Consider the following 15,976-nt stretch of genomic DNA (forward strand, 5'->3'; position numbering starts at 1 on the left):
TTCCCAGAGCTGGGGACGGGAGGGTTCGTGGTGTTCATCCAGGGCTTAGGTGTGGCTGGGCTTCTCTTACTTCCTGAGGCTTAATTCCTGCCCCCACCCTCTGAGGTAGCCAGCATTATTTGCTATTATGGAAGTCTCCCTTTAAAAATATTTTAAAAATTTATGTTGATGAATCATTTTCAGGGGAGGGTAAGCTGCATTCTCTCCCATCTGCCAACACACAGCGTCCCACATACACTTTCTCACCTGCCCCCCTACTCGGGAGTGAAGCTATCTGAACCATGGCTCTTGTTCCGTGGTATGCTGTTACACTCTACCCTTTTCCTTATTCTGCCTTATCCCCAGAGGACCTAGCAAAGTGCCTGTGCTGGGTAGGTGCTCAGTTAGTACTTGCTGAATGAATGATAACCTCTCAAGTATCTCATCTTTAAGAATAGAAAAAGGGGGTGCCTGGGTGGCTCAGTCCTTAAGCATGTGCCTTCGGCTCAGGTCATGATCCCAGGGTCCTGGGACTGAGCCCACATCAGGCTCCCGACTCAGCAGGAAGCCTGCTTCTCCCTCTCCCACTCCCACCTGCTTGTGTTTTTGTTCTTGCTCTCTCTCTCTGCAAGTAAGTAAAATCTTTAAAAAAAAAACAAAAAACAAAAAACAGCAAAGGTGCACTCATGGGACATGGGCTCTGGGCTTTCCAAACAGTCCCGGAAAACCAGTGCTTTGCTAATTCTCTTAGTATAGCCTCTTTATCTCCATGCCTTTTCCTTTCTCAACCCAGTTTCAAATGCCTTTAATGTTCTGGATCTTTTGTTCACCTGTTCCCACCCTCAGACTTGGTGGCCGCTTTGCTGGAGAGCCCCCAGTTCTTGATCTCAGAGAAAACCCCCAAGGTCCTCATTCACCCTGCTCCTGCCTGGTATGGGTGTCCCACATCTGTTCCTGCTGTCAGGCAGCTGATTTCCAGTTCGTGATCTCACGTTACTTTGGCATCCTGAAAGGACTCTGCCAGTGTGTGGAGCCCTTTCTGTTGGATGTGTTCATGAGATTGTGAGTTTTACTCCTTGCTAAGCCAGGTAAAGAAGACTTCTGCAGCCACTGGCCAGAATATGGAAGGGTCAGGGAATGACAGCAGTTTGCCCCGAGTCGGTCAGCAACAATCACAAGCCCTTCAGCCTGAAAAGCAGTGCCATGTTGGGAAAGCTTTACAGATGATGACTGTCCATTGATGAAAATGTGGGAAGATGTGGAGAATGGGATAGGGACAATACTCATGCCCTGGGAGAAATCGGCATTGAGGGCCTCCTGGGATATATGACATTCTGATGATGAGGATGAAGATGATAATGATGGAGACAAAAGCATTTATCGAGTGCTTTCTACACACCAGGCCCTGTGCTAAGTGTACACTCTCCTGTTAATCCAGGAAGTTAGGCACGGTTTTGGTCCCTGTATTAGTGTGCTCGGGCTGCCGTGACAAAATGCCACAGACTGATAGGCTTAAACAATAAAAATGTACTTTCTCACAGCTCTGGAGGCTGGGAATTCCAAGGTCAAGGTGCCAGCAGGGTTGGTTTCCAGTGAGAGCTCTCTTTCTAGCTCACGGATGGCAGCCTTCTCACTGTGCTCATATGGCCTTTTCTGTTGGTGTCTGGTGTCTCTTCCCCTTCGTTTTTAAATTTGCTTTTATTTTTGGTATCTCTCCCCCTTCTTTTTTTAAATTATTTTTATTTTTAAATTAATTTATTTATTTGAGACGGAAAGACAGAGAGAGTGAGCAGGGGGAAAGGCAGAGGAAGAGGAACAAGCAGAACCCCTGTTGAGCAGGAAGCCCAACATGGGGCTTGATCCCAGGATCCTGAGATCACGACCTGAACTGAAATCCAGAGTCGGCTGCTCCACCACTCAGCTGACGGACCCACGCAGGAGCCCCTGTTAGAAACATTTCTTAGGGAGAAGCTCTGGATTTGCACTGTGCTCTTGTACCTGAACAAATGAGTAGCTGAATGAATGATTTTTAAAATCAGAAAAACATTGTTCCCTAAAGCTTTGGAAGGACTCCATACAATAATGCAAAGACACTGAATGAGAAGAATTTTGATTTCCTGAGCTACGCCCCCTGCCCCTCTCCGCCCCCGGCATGATGCTGGGGACAGGGTAACAGTAAGGAGATGACGTCCTAAGCCATCCACCAGGGTTCGGATACCAGCCTCGTCGCTGTGACCCTTGTGGGACTTCAGCAAGTCGTCTATCATCTCTGTGACGTGGTTTCCTCAAGTAAGTAACAGGGAAGCACCTAATTCACAGCATTGGTGTGAAGCGTAAGTGAGTTCACACCTGTAAAGCACTTGGGACGGGGCCTGGCCCGCGGCAAGATCTGTAACTACCAGGGTTACTGTTTATTTTTACTCTGAGCCCTCCGGAGTCAGAGCTCTGCCCCAGGAGTGGTAGGAGCTTGACCGCAGCATCACAATAAGGGCAACAGCTGTGCGTGGACCCAGCACCCCCAAGGGCTCCGCCTGCCTCCCCTCCAGCCTTCAGCCGCTCTGCGAGATGGGTGTCTGACCCCTGTTTTCCAAAAGAAAGGATGGAAGCGCAGAAAGGCAGGAACCCAAGGCCGCATCATTAGAAGACGAGTCAGAATTGTCTCCGAAAGGGCGCCTAGGTGGCTCAGTGGGTTAAAGCCTCTGCCTTCGGCTCAGGTCATGATCCCAGGGTCCTGGGATCGAGCCCCGCATCGGGCTCTTTGCTCAGCAGGGAGCCTGCTTCCTCCCCTCTCTCTCTGCCTGCCTCTCTGCCTACTTGTAATCTCTGTCTGTCAAATAAAAAATAAATAAAATCTTAAAAAAAAAAAAGAATTGTCTCAGAAGTCCTACAACGTATCAGGCTAACGTCTTCAAGATCATTTGAATCACCGATGACGGTGATGACTGCATTCATCTCTCTTCTGGCATCTCGTTTGTGCAGGGCGCCGCGGGCACTCACGTGCGGTTTTTCAGTTCTTGCAAGGACCCTGTGAAAGAGCCGAGATGTGATTCTCGTACTTTACAGTTAATTTTCGGTGTCAGCTTGGCAAGGGTAGGGTGCCCAGCTGCATCGTCAAAGCTAGTCTAATGTTGTCAAGGTGTTTACAGATGTGATGAGCTACAGGTGTGATTAAATGAGTAGACTTTGAGTAAGGGACCTTAGGTCGGTGCACGGCGCCCAAGCATCTGGATGCCTGAAGAGTAGAGACTGAGCTTCCGGAAGAAGGACTTTTGCTTCAAGACAGCAGTATGGAAACCATCCTGAGCTGCCCGCCAGGTGGCCTAAGGAATTCAGAGCAAAGACCATAGCATCAACCTCAAGTTCCCATCAACTCTCCCCTGAATCCTCAGCCTGCCAGTTCCCGAAATTGTGTGAGCCAGTTCCTCGAAATAAATCTTTCTCATGATCTATCTAGTAGAGATCAGGATCCTATGGGTTCCGTTTCTCTGGAGAACCTCGACTTAAAAACAGAGTAAATGAGGGGTGCCTGGGTGGCTCAGTGGGTTAAGCCTCTGCCTTCGGCTCAGGTCATGATCCCAGGGTTCTGGGACTGAGCCCCACATCAGGCTCCCTGCTCAGCGGGGAGCCTGCTTCCCCCTCTCTCTGCCTGCCTCCCTGCCTGCTTGTGATTTTTCTCTCTCTGTCAAATGAATAAATAAATAAATAAATAAATAAATAAATAGTAAATGCAAACTCAACAATGTTAAGAATTTGTTCTGAAGAACACGGTTTATGAGGGCTAGAGATGGGATTTAAACCCAGGTCTCTCTGTTTCATGTTTCCCAGCTCCGAGAAGCCAAGGACATTATCCCTGACCTTGTGCTTTCAAGCATCACAGCAACTGGGCACTGACACTGGGCAGGAGTGAGCCTCCAGGCACTCGTTCCAATAAGTAATGCCAAATAAAAACAGACTTACAGCATAGACAGGTTCTATGTACGATCTCCCCATCATCACCAAAGCAGAGTGGAAGGGCTTGCTTCTAATTCTCCCTACAGACTCACCCTTCAGCGAGTGTTTTGTCTATTGTTTTCTTTGAAGATTGCTCTCAATGGTCATTTAACCCAAGTGCTTTTACCCCTGCTCTGTCCCCTGTGGTAGGCACTGGCCACAGGTAACTCTTGAGCATTTGAGATGTAACTGGTCGAATTGAGGTATGTCGTAAAGTATAAAATACACACTGAGTTTCGAAGGCTTGGTATGAGAAAAAGAGTGTAAATTATCTTACTGACAATTGCTTATACTGATTTCGTGCTGAGATAATACTTTTGCTATATTAAGTCAAATATATTTTAAATATATTTGTTGTATCAGCCCACATGTTATTATATTTATCCTATTGTTAGATTATTATATTATAAATTTATCTGATCAAATATACATAATTATCATTCTATATTTCATTAACATAATTATACTTTATTATAGTAAGCCATTACCTTATGTATTATAATTTCAGATTATTCAGATTATATTGTCTTAGATAATTAAATACACTAATTGTACATTGTATTATATATTACATGGTATAATATATGAATCATAAATATATTGCTCTCATCTATTAATGTGTAATTATAGTAATAATATATTGCCAAATATTAAAATTGATTCCACCTGTTTTCTTTTACTTTTTATTTTTTTTGCTTTTTATTTTTTTTCTTTTAGTAACCTCTATGTCCAGCATGGGGCTGGAACTCACATCCCAGCCATCAAGAGTCACGTGGTCCACTGGCAGAGCCAGCCAGGTAGGCACCCCTCTCTTTACTTTTTCAGTGCGTCTACAAGAAAACTTTTCTTCACACACGTCCCTGGATGAGTGCACTCCTAGTGGGCAGCCTAGCTCCAGACAAAGAGGGAGGAAGGAAATAGATACCTGCCCACTTAAGTATTCCTTTCACAAAGGCACTGGTGTTCCTGTCCTGGGGTAGCTAACATTTCCGCCTTTTGTTGGCCCCACGCCTGCTTTAGGTGCATTGTTTACTGATATTCAACACTGTTGTGTAAGTGAAGCACAGCCTCATCCCCCTTGAGTGGCTGAGGCTTCCCGAACGTAAGTGAGGTTTCCAGAAGCTTCACCATAGGCACAAATTCAAAGAGTCTGACTCCAGACGAACTCCTACCTGCTGCCCAGACATGAACGTAAGAGCCTCGAGTGCTGGGTCATTTGCCAGGCGCTGTTGTCCTTGGCTGAGGTTCTTTGGAAAGGTCAAGGGGACCAACAGCTCGCAGACTCTGAAGGCAGGATAGACGCAGGTTCAGAGCAGAATTGTCACTATGTGATCTACAGCAAGTTATGTGACCCCACAGACCCTCAGTTTCCTCTTCTATCAAGAGATGGGATAACACCCCCCTATGGGATTATTGGGAGGACTACATAAAAGGCCTATTTGCCCAGCACTGCATTCCTGTCCTTGGGGTAGGTGTCCCCACACACCCATTTAATTGTTTAAGATACTTTTGAAATGCCTGATAAAAATTTGCATTATAAAAGCAAGACTAGGGGGGCACCTGGGTGGCTCAGTCGTTAAGTTTCTTGCCTTTGCTTCGGTCATGATCCCAGGGTCCTGGGGTGGAGCCCTGCATCAGGCTCCCTGCTTGGTGGGAAGCCTGCTTCTCCCTCTCCCTCTGCTTGTGTTCCCTCTCTAGCTGTGTCTCTCTCTGTCAAATAAATAAATAAAATATTTTTTAAAATAAATAAATAAATAAAAGTCTTTTTTAAAAAATCAAGATTAAAAGTGAGAGAAAGGCAAAACAAAAGCTGCTTCTGAGGTTTAAGTAGACAAGTTCTTTAGTGATATTTCCAACACAGACTGGCTATTGGCATGAAAAAACGTTATTCCACAAAGCAGCGGTGAGCTGGTCTGGAGTGTTCCTGTACCCATCACCACCCTGATCTCAATCTTAGTCTGGGATGTGATGGTAAATCCTGGTGAGCAATTCCACTGAGCCAACTAAATGGACTTTTGAAGCAATCTGGTGCAGCTAAAACATTCACACTGATCCGAGAGCCCGAGGACCTTGGTTCCCTCCCTCTGGGTCAAAGGACTGAGACCTCCCCTGGTATCTGAGACATCTGGAGGCTCTGGAAAAGGAAGGTACATTCCCCAAAGTGTGTCAGCACCACACCCAGCTCCCGAGGCCTGTTCTCTGGAACCATCAGCAGTTGTCTTCTTGTAATGCAAATGAAGCTGAAGGCAGAGTGCTCTGGCAAGTTTGATCTTGCTCCAACTTGAACCTTGCCTTCAAAAGACTGGTCAGTGGCTCCTGGGTGGCTCAGTGGGTTAAGCCTCTGCCTTCAGCTCAGGTCTTGGTCTCAGGGTCCTGGGATTGAGCCCCTCATCGGGTTCTCTGCTCTGCAGGGAGCCTGCTTCCTCCTCTCTCAGCCAGCCTCTCTGTCTACTTGTGATCTGTCTGTCAAATAAACAAATAAAACCTTAAAAACAAAAATAGGAAAGAGCATTGCCTTTAAAAAAAAAAAAAAGAAAAAAAGAAAAAACTGGTCATGTACATTCCTTCTTTTCAAAATTGGGAGGAGATTGTCTCTTGCCTCTTAGGTCTGGGGGGCCACCATGGAATCCTGGCTCCCACTCTCTCCCAAGGATGTGGGGAAGGAATGTCACCAGAGATGCTCAAAGATTCACTAGTCCTATTCTCCATTGCCTTTAGTTCTGGAAGCATCTATCTTACTATCAATGTCAAGTCAAAACAGAGCTCCGGTGACACTTGAATTGATGAAGGAAAAAGACTGAGCTTGAATGGACCCACTCAGTGCTTCTGCTGCCTCAGAGGCTCAGCAGAGCCTCCCAAGGGCTGGAAAGCTTTGGAGCTGCTACATTGACTTTCTTGTGGGGGAGAGGAAGCATGGAACATGTGGTCAGAGGGCCATCTCCAATCTTACAAGGAGGGCAAGGAGGTGACATCAAGAATTAAAGTCTTTCTTGCTGCCCAATATGTGCCTGGCATGAAAGGTAGGGAAGGCATCTCAGCTCCCTGAACCGTGGTGGGTAACTAGAGAAGCCTGCTCTGAACCATTTGAATTTTCATCATTTTATTTTGCCTAGGTCTTGCTTTGAGATTTAAAAAAAGACATCAAGTATTCGGCTCTTTGCATGAAAGCATTAGTCATGGGATAGGAAATTTAATTGAATGACATTAAATGGTAACTCAATTTATAGTAGCTTCTCCTAGGAGCATCTTCATGATCATTAAGGTCTCTGGGCCAGCCTTTGAAAGTGCCTATTAGGGTAGCAGTCACCTATTTGTGAAATCACGCCCTGGCAGCTGAAAGCTGGGGTGGGGAGCTCACTTCCGCTCCTCACTTAGCTGCTTTAGAACCGCCTTTATAAAAGCAACACATGGTTAGAGCTCTGTGATATTGCCAGGGCCAGTTGTCTGCATCGAGTGGGTACCCACTGTGGTCTGATGGTGCTAATGAGTTCTCGCAGGCCATGTCCGCCAGCAGCAATCACTTGTACTTTCCAGCAGTGAAAGTGATGAAGTTCTAGAACCTAGGCGAGGTTCGGTGGGTAGCTGAGGTCCGGAGCCAATGACCAAGAAAGAATTCTTGAGACATCTTTGGTGCAAAATGGTGGTTTATTAAAGCATGGGGACAGGACCTGTGGGCAGGAAAAGCTGCTGCCCTGTTATCCTGAGGAGTGGCTGATTTTATACACAGTTGGGTAGGTGAGAACAAAGGGGGTGATGTTAGTCTGTAAGGAATTTTGGAAGCAATGTCTCCAGGACCTTGAGGGGGCTAGCTATTGTTGAGAGAAAGGTTATTTATTACTACTAGTAAAAATCTTCTTGTGAGACCCTTTAGATGTGTATCAGTGGGCCTTGTGCTTGGGAATGATTCTCGACACTATCTTGGAGATCTAGAGATAAAGTTTCACACTTCTCCTATCAAGTGTCCTTGTTAGTGAGATTTGGGTTTAGAAGAAATTTAACTTTATTTAGGGCTTCAAGAACTGAGTTATTTGCTTCTGGAAATTGTGCTATTGATAAGGTAACTTCTTTGTTTGTAGATCTCTAGGACATTTGTACCAAGGGAGACTCCTGTCTTGTAGGATTGTGATTTCTGCAACTTAACTATTTGTTTCTCACTTATGGCAGTCAGGGGTGCCTGAGGAATGTCACACACATTACCCCGAGGGGAGCAGGTGGAGAGAGGGTGCAAGGTGCCAGCTTTTGCTTTGTCCTCAGCCAGCCTCCTGCTCTCTCATCAAAAGCAAGAAATATCTGGAATCCTTAGACAATGGAAAGATCATGCTTTCTCTGGGAGCATACATACATACCTATGTACGTACATATTTCTCTGTCTTCCTGCACATACGTGTGTATGTGTATTTTCTACTCTAGAACATTGTCTCAAGTGAGTTTTTTTTCATTGTACCATTTACTGCCCATTTTTGAAATAAATTACGTCTACACAGCATCTGATAGGCAACCCCCCCCCCCAAGCACACTGTGCCCTCATTGCCCGACCCAGCTACACTTACTTACCTTTTTTTTTGCAGAGAGGGATAAAGATGGGGAGGAGGGAGGATGGGTAAGGACAGAGGGACAGGGAGAGAAAGAATCTGAAGCAGTCCCCATGCCCAGAATGGAGCCCAATTTTGCCACCCTGAGGTCCTAACCTGAGCCAAAATGAGGAGTTGGACGCTTAACCACCTGAGCCACCCAGGTGCCCCTAAACTTACTTTTATTTGGATCTCTACAACCTGTCTGCTCTTCTGAGCAGGACAACTATCAGTACTTATTAGTATAGATTGATGCGGCTTACATTTTTAAAAACCAAAGCAAAGTCAGCTCTGTGGAGTTAAGATGTGAGACTGGTAGGATTTTATGAAGAGAGGTGGAGTTCTGGAAATTTTGATATTGCACCAGTAATGCCTGCTGGGACAGCCACCCAGGAAGGAAGGAAGAAGGAAAAGGAAGGAGTTTGTCCAGAGATAAACCTATAAGGTCTGTGTTTGTGTCTATCTATTGACCTACATCCCTCTATCTAGCATCTATCATCTCTCTATCATCCAGGTTCCTCTGTGTTGAGAATCTTGCTCGAGTTCACACAGGATGTGCAGGAACCAGAACTCTGCCCTTCTTGCCAGAGCAGCAACTTAGTATGTCCAGACTGGCTGTTTTTTCCTTTTTTGCTCTTTCTTCCAAACTTTTCTGGAATGTTATCAAATCAGATTATCAATGGATGCCACAATTAATGGAAGAACACCCACCCTTATTCTCTTTATGGACACAAAAGACCTGAGGTCAATTTTCTACTTAGAGGTAAGCTAAAGCTGTCAATGTGTAAGCCAAGCTAACAGGAGGTTAGCCGTCAGCCTTTGGAACTCGCTAGACTTGGGCCTTGTGCTTGGAGACCTACATGCAGGACCAGAGGATTCATGAGTGGTGCTGGCTAGTCTGAAAGACCTCAATAGCTCACTGCTTCTGCCTGAATAAGAGGTACTAGTTAGATTTTCTAAAAGTAAATTCTATTTTGAGGGGTGCTTGGGTGGCCAGTTGGTTAAGTGTCTGCCTTTGGCTCAGGTCATGGTTCCAGTGTGCTGGGGTCGAGTCCTCCATCATCTCTGCCCAGTGGGGAGCCTGCTTCCCTCCCTCTGCCTGCCACTCCCCCTACTTGTGCCCCCCCCCCGTGTCAAATAAATAAATAAATAAATAAATAAAATATTTAAAAAAATTCTATTTTGGGATGATATTCAATTTACAGAAAAGTTGCAAAGATAGTACAGAGAATTCCTATATACCCCTCACTTGGTTTTAGTATTCACTAATGTTACCATTTCACATTGCAATTGTGATACATTCTCAAAACTTAAGAAATTAACGCTGGTCCTTACCACTGAACTCCAGACTTTATTTGATTCCACCAGTATTTTCACTACAGAGCAACTAACTGCCCCTCACTCTGCCACACTTTTTTTGGCCCAGAATCCAACCCATGATACCTCATTGCATCTAGTTGACCTGTCTCCTTGATCTCCTCTGGTTTCTGACCGTTTCTGGCCTGCTATATTTTCCATGACCTTGATAGATTTGAGGAGTACTGACCATCTATTTTCTAGAATGGCCAGCAGTGGGTTTGTCTGATGTGTTTTCTCAAAATTGTCCAGCAATTTGGAGTTTTGGGGGGGGGGGTGGGGAGAATGAAGTGACATGCCCTGCTCATCATTTCATTTCAGGGAGTCCCTGACATCCATACAATGACACTGAGGTGTTCATTTTGATCATGTGGTCAAGGTAATGTTGGCCAGATTTTTCCCTCGTAAAGTCATGATTTTTCCCTTTATAATCTATAACTTGGAAGTGAGTTACTGAATCCAGCCTACCCTCAGGGACTGGGGAATTGAACTTGACTTCCTGAGGTGAAAATAATTAGATTGCCTCCCACCCTGAGAACTGGGGATCACTCTACTCCATCCTACCCTCCTTATAATTTGCCACTTATTTGTGTTATGGGATAGAGAATGTGTCAAAATTTTCTCAAAAATTGGAATGATATCATCTGTCTGAACAATTACGAAAATTAAGCTGTACAACAATGCTGAAAACAATGCTGAGTACAGTGTTTGGTATGCAGTAGATGCTCAATAAAGGCTACTTGCTTTCCTCCAGTGAGATAACATAGTGTTGCTGCCAAGAAATGGGTCCTTGCTCCAGACTGCCTGCCTTTGAGTCTGGTTCTCCTGCTCTGAGCTGTGTGATCTTGGGCTGGTTCCTTAATCTCTCAGTGCTTCAGTTTTTTTCTTGGGGACAATAATAGTACTCCTTTCACAGAGTTGCTGTGAGTTTCAAATGATTTATTGTAGGTAAAGGGCATAAACAGTGCCCAGCACATTTGTAAATATTGTGTATCCTTCCATACATTTCTATTTTGGGCATGGGGATAAAAATACAATATGTGTTATTTTAATATCAAACTATCCTGTAGATTACAATACCCATTTTTTCTTGTCAGAACCTCCACATTATTGTAATGTGTAATTAAGATACAATAAATTGCCCAAAAGTGTATAGTTGACAAGTTTTGACATATTAATATATCCATAAAACAATCACCCTGATCAAAATACCCAACTTGTCTGTCAGACCCCCAAAGTTTCCTTGTTTCTCTTTGTCATCACTCCCTTCTTTGCTTACATCTCTAGGAAACCATTCATCTGCTTTCTGCCACTATAGATGTTAATATTAATGGAATCATGTAGTAAGTACTGTTTTTTTTTTTGGTATGGCTTCTTTCAGCACAAATATTTTGAGGTTTATCCATGTTGTTGCATGTATCAAGCATTCATACATTTCTCTCTGTTTTAAGATTTATTTATCTATTCGAGAGAGAGAGAGAGAGAGACAGCATGTGAGTATGGGATCGGGGCTAGGGGGTTGGGGCGGGGAGTGAGGGGGAGAATCTCAGGCAGACTCCTCACCCAGCAATGAGCCCATGGCTTGCCTGGGTCCCACGACCCAGGAGAGATCGTGACCTGAGCTGAAATCAAGAGTCGACACTTTAATGAGCACTTGGTATTATAGAAGACTGATGAATCACTGGACTCTACCTATGTAACTAATAATACACTCTATGTTAATTAATTAAACTTAAACTTTAAAAAATAAAGAGTCAGATGCTTAACTAACTGAGCCACCCAGGTGCCCCAAGATGTACCATAATTTTGTAACCCATTCATCTATTTTTTTAAAGATTTTTATTTATTTATTTGAGAGAGAGACAGTGAGAGAAAGCCTGAGAGGGGAAAAGGTCAGAGGGAGAAGCAGACTCCCTATGGAGGTGGGAGTCTCACACGGGACTCAGTCCCAGTACTCTGGGATCATGACCTCAGCTGAAGGCAGTTGCTCAACCATCTGAGCCACCCAGGCGCCCATCCATTCATCTATTGATGGACATTTGTATTATATCCATTTCTTCTGCTATTGCAGATAAAGATGTCCTGAGTAGCCATACCCTGAGAACCATGCACAAGACTATGCATGAACATATGCTTTGATTTCTCTTGAGTAAAGATAAATAATCCTCACTATTCATGGATTCAGTATTTGCAGATTTACCTACTTGTTGAAATCTGTCACCCCAAAGTCAACACTCGTGGTCATTTGCCTGCATGTGCAGAGCTGCAAAAAATGAGTCTCTGGGCTTTGCAAATCCCCAGCTAAAGTCAAACAAGACAGTACTCTGCTGCTCTGCCTTCTTGCTCCTGCTGTCACACGGAGATGACTAGAGGGATGGAACGCGCTGGGCTGTCATGGTTTGTGCGAAAAGCTCTAGCCTTGGGGCTTGTTGGACAGGGATTGAATCCCAGTCCTGGCACCAGTTAATGGGCTGGTCTCAGTCGATTCACTTAAGATTCCTGAATTTTGTTTTACCCTTTGTAAAATAAAGAAAATAGAATCTACCAGGATGAGCTGTTTTTAGGATTGAAGATTATAATCTATGTGATTCCCACATATATATATCTCAAATATTTCTCTCTATATATTTTATATTTTACATATATATATATTTCTTCAAGGAACAATGTTTCAGTATTAGCTAATTCAGAGTTTGCGGTGTCTTTATAGAAGTATAGAAGTACCTTTATAGAAGTACTTTATAGAAGTACCTCCAATAATGAGAATCTACTGTACCCTAGGAGTGAAATGGGGGGGCCTTATAGAAGTTATATATTTAACATTTTAAGAAACTCCCACACTATTGTCCAAAGTGGCTGTATGGTTTTACAGTTCCAGCAATCTAGGAAAGTTCCAGCCAATTCACATCCTCACCAACACTTGGTGTGATTGGTTTTTTAAAAAAACAAGAGTCTGATGTCAATGTATTTTCTATTTCCTGATAGATTTTCTCTACTTTTTTTGGTTCTAGTTTAGTGGATTTCTGCTTTTTAGTATTGCCTTTATTTTGCATATTTCAGGATGAATATGACTTTTCCCCTTAGTTTGTTAAAATTGAAACTTTAACTTCGACACCTTTCTTCTTTTCTAATGTAGGTATTTTGTACTATACGTTTTTCTCAAAGCACTCCTTTAGCAGACTCCCATAACTTCTGGTATATGTGTCTTCATTTTCATGAAGTTCAAAGTACTTCTAATTCCCATTATGAGTTTTTTTTTATTATGGATTATTTAGACATATGTTCTTACATTTCAAAAAAAAAGATGGCTGGTTAGCTTTCTTTCTTTCGCTCTCCCAGTCTCTCTTTCTCTCTCTCTTTCTTTTTTTTTTTTTTTTAAAGATTTTATTTATTTATTTGACAGAGAGAGATCACAAGTAGGCAGAGAGGCAGGCAGAGAGAGAGAGAGGAGGAAGCAGGCTCCCTGCTGAGCAGAGAGCCTGATGCGGGACTCGATCCCAGGACCCTGAGATCATGACCTGAGCCGAAGGCAGCGGCTTAACCACTGTGCCACCCAGGCGCCCTCTCTCTTTCTTTTTTGCTGTGGTTTTATTTTCAAACCTTCTCTGTAAATTCCAAATATTTTGGGATTTTCTAGTTATCTTCCTGTTATTGACTTCCAGGTTTGTGCTCATGGAAAGAATACATATTCTGATAATGTTGGAGGCGATGCTCTTTCAATGTCAGTTAGGTCAAGTGTTGTTCAAATCTTCTATATCCTTACTAACTTGGTTGCAAATTAGTCTAGCTTCAATTTTGCTTAACTAATGAGGAGGCCACTTCTTAGTACTCTCTCCCATGGACTTTGAATTATCAGATTTTCCTACTCTGGCTGCTAGGAACACACACTATTGCTAGCCCCATGTAAGCTTTGGTGATTCTTGTCTTTATTCCTTGTTGGTTATTCTTCCCTGGCATTGGATAATTTTCTTACACCTATTTCCTGATCATTACTCAGCTCGAGACCTGAGAGGATCATCTGAGTGAGTCTGGAGTTTTCTCTTTTACTCTCTCTTTTTCAACACTGTCTCCTATGATGCTTCTTGACAACCTAGAACTCCCAAATCTGTTTGAAGAACTCGAGAAGATGGCAGAGTCCACCTGGCTTCCTCCTTCCCACTCTGTGGTTGGGAAACTCGCCCTTCTCGGTAAGCTGGAGCAATCACAGGGCTCACTGCATGAGAGCCCCTTTCTCAGGGTTCACTGTCCCATCTGTCTCATGTCCTGTGTTTGAAAACTGTTAGCAACAACAAAGATGAAGTGTAGCTGTGTCCTGATTATTTATTATTTATTTATTTATTTTTATTTGACAGACAGAGATCCCAAGTAGTCAGAGAGGCAGGCAGAGAGAGAGAGGAGGAAGCAGGCTCCCTGCTGAGCAGAGAGCCCGATGTAGGGCTCGATCCCAGGACCCTGGGATCATGACCTGAACCGAAAGCAGAGGCTTTAACCCACTGAGCCACCCAAACACCTCAGCCCGTGTGTGTCCTGATTATTGAAAACAATCTAATTGGGCTTTCATTTTGTATTAATAACTTATTTGAATTATTTGGACAATGTATTCCTTGATTCTGAACCTACATATCCTAGTACTTTGAGAAAAGAAGGCTACTATGGATTGTAACCTCAGTAGAACTACATGGTGTGGAGAACAACTTTCCTGAAAACAAAGTAGATTATTATCAGAACAGATTGAAAAACTTCAGCTCCTTCTCTAGGAGATACTATAAATGACTTCATAGTTTCTTCCAAGGACAAGAAGTTTCCAATTTTTTATTGACCACAGGCCTCTCTACTTACCTGAATTGTTTGAATTCAGACTGTCCTGATTTATGTGCTTTGCTTTCTAGGCCTGGCCAACTATTAGTCCTATACTTCTAGAAGAGTGAAGTTCTTTCAAGTTTGAGTCCCGTATCCATTCTTCTGGATTTTAGTTGGATCCAATGCAGCGGAGACTTTTCTCTCCAAACTAGAGAAAGAATTTTCTCTCCACTCCTGGTCCCTTTTAAAAAGAACCTGTTCTTTCCACGAGGGCATGTGACCTAGAACTATACTCACTGCCCTTCCCCACTCCCCCAGCATTCCCAATCCCAACTATTGGGATAGAGATCTGATCCAAATTAGGTGAATCTAACACATTCTTCAGGAATTTCTATAAAAGTCAGTATTTTCTTAGTGCTTTATTTGGTTAGCTGTGGGGAAGCTGAGCTGAAAGCTTCTGTAGACTTGTTTGAGGAGCCCATGATTTGCAGTCAAAGGAGACCACGTGCAAGGGGGTGAGTGAGTGAGCAGAGAAGGTGGTCCAAGGATGCTCAGAGTAGGGGAGAGAGAGAATGGTTGTCCATATGACCCAGCGATGCTTCTTGGACTTGAACAACTCCTTTCTCATCAAACTTCTTTGAGTGGTTTTCTATCCTTTGCAATCACGTGATTCCTAAGACCCTCACCATCTGGGCTGGCACCTGACCCTGATCCTGGGAATCCTTCATTCTTGTTATCACAGACTTCTGCTCCTTATAGTAGCCTTGCTCTTGCTGATTAAGTATTGTGCTCATCTGCCAGGGCTGCCACAGCAGTCTCACAGGCTGGGTTGTTTAAACAACAGAAATTTATTTCTTCAGTGTTCTGAGGGCTGGAAGTTCGAGGTCAGGGTGTGTGTCAATAGGGTTGGTTTCTTCTGAGGCCTCTCTCCTTGGCTTGCAGATGGATACCTTCTTACCGTGTCCTCACATGGTCTTCCCTCTGTGTGTGCCTGTGTACTTATCATTTTTTTCCTGTAAGGACATGGTTCCATTGGATTAGGGCCCATCCCAATGACCTCAGTGAATTTTATTTACCCTTGTAAAGACTTCACCTTCTATTGGCAAATGATATATCTGATAAGGGGTTAATATCCAAAATATATAAAGAATACTTACAACTCAACACCAAAAAAAAAAAAAAAAGAAAAGAAAAGAAAAGAAAGAAAGAATAAAACCCAACAATAAAAACAACAAACAAACAAACAAACACAGACTATCCAATTAAAAAATGGACAGAGG

The 15,976-nt window shown here is 43.6% G+C and overlaps 1 long non-coding RNA gene across 1 annotated transcript in view; it reads left to right on the plus strand.

Annotated features, from left to right (window-relative positions):
• Nucleotides 1-218: 218 nt before the first annotated feature.
• The window catches only part of LOC309864554, a 35,990-nt gene continuing 20,232 nt past the window's right edge, over nucleotides 219-15,976 (plus strand). Inside the window, exons 1-2 of the long non-coding RNA XR_014311607.1 lie at nucleotides 219-298; nucleotides 4,687-4,766. This is a non-coding gene — a long non-coding RNA (uncharacterized lncRNA). The remainder of the gene's footprint in view (nucleotides 299-4,686; nucleotides 4,767-15,976) is intronic.

The sequence above is a fragment of the Mustela nivalis genome (assembly GCF_964662115.1).
Source record: "Mustela nivalis genome assembly, chromosome: 5".
Classification (NCBI taxonomy): domain Eukaryota; kingdom Metazoa; phylum Chordata; class Mammalia; order Carnivora; family Mustelidae; genus Mustela; species Mustela nivalis.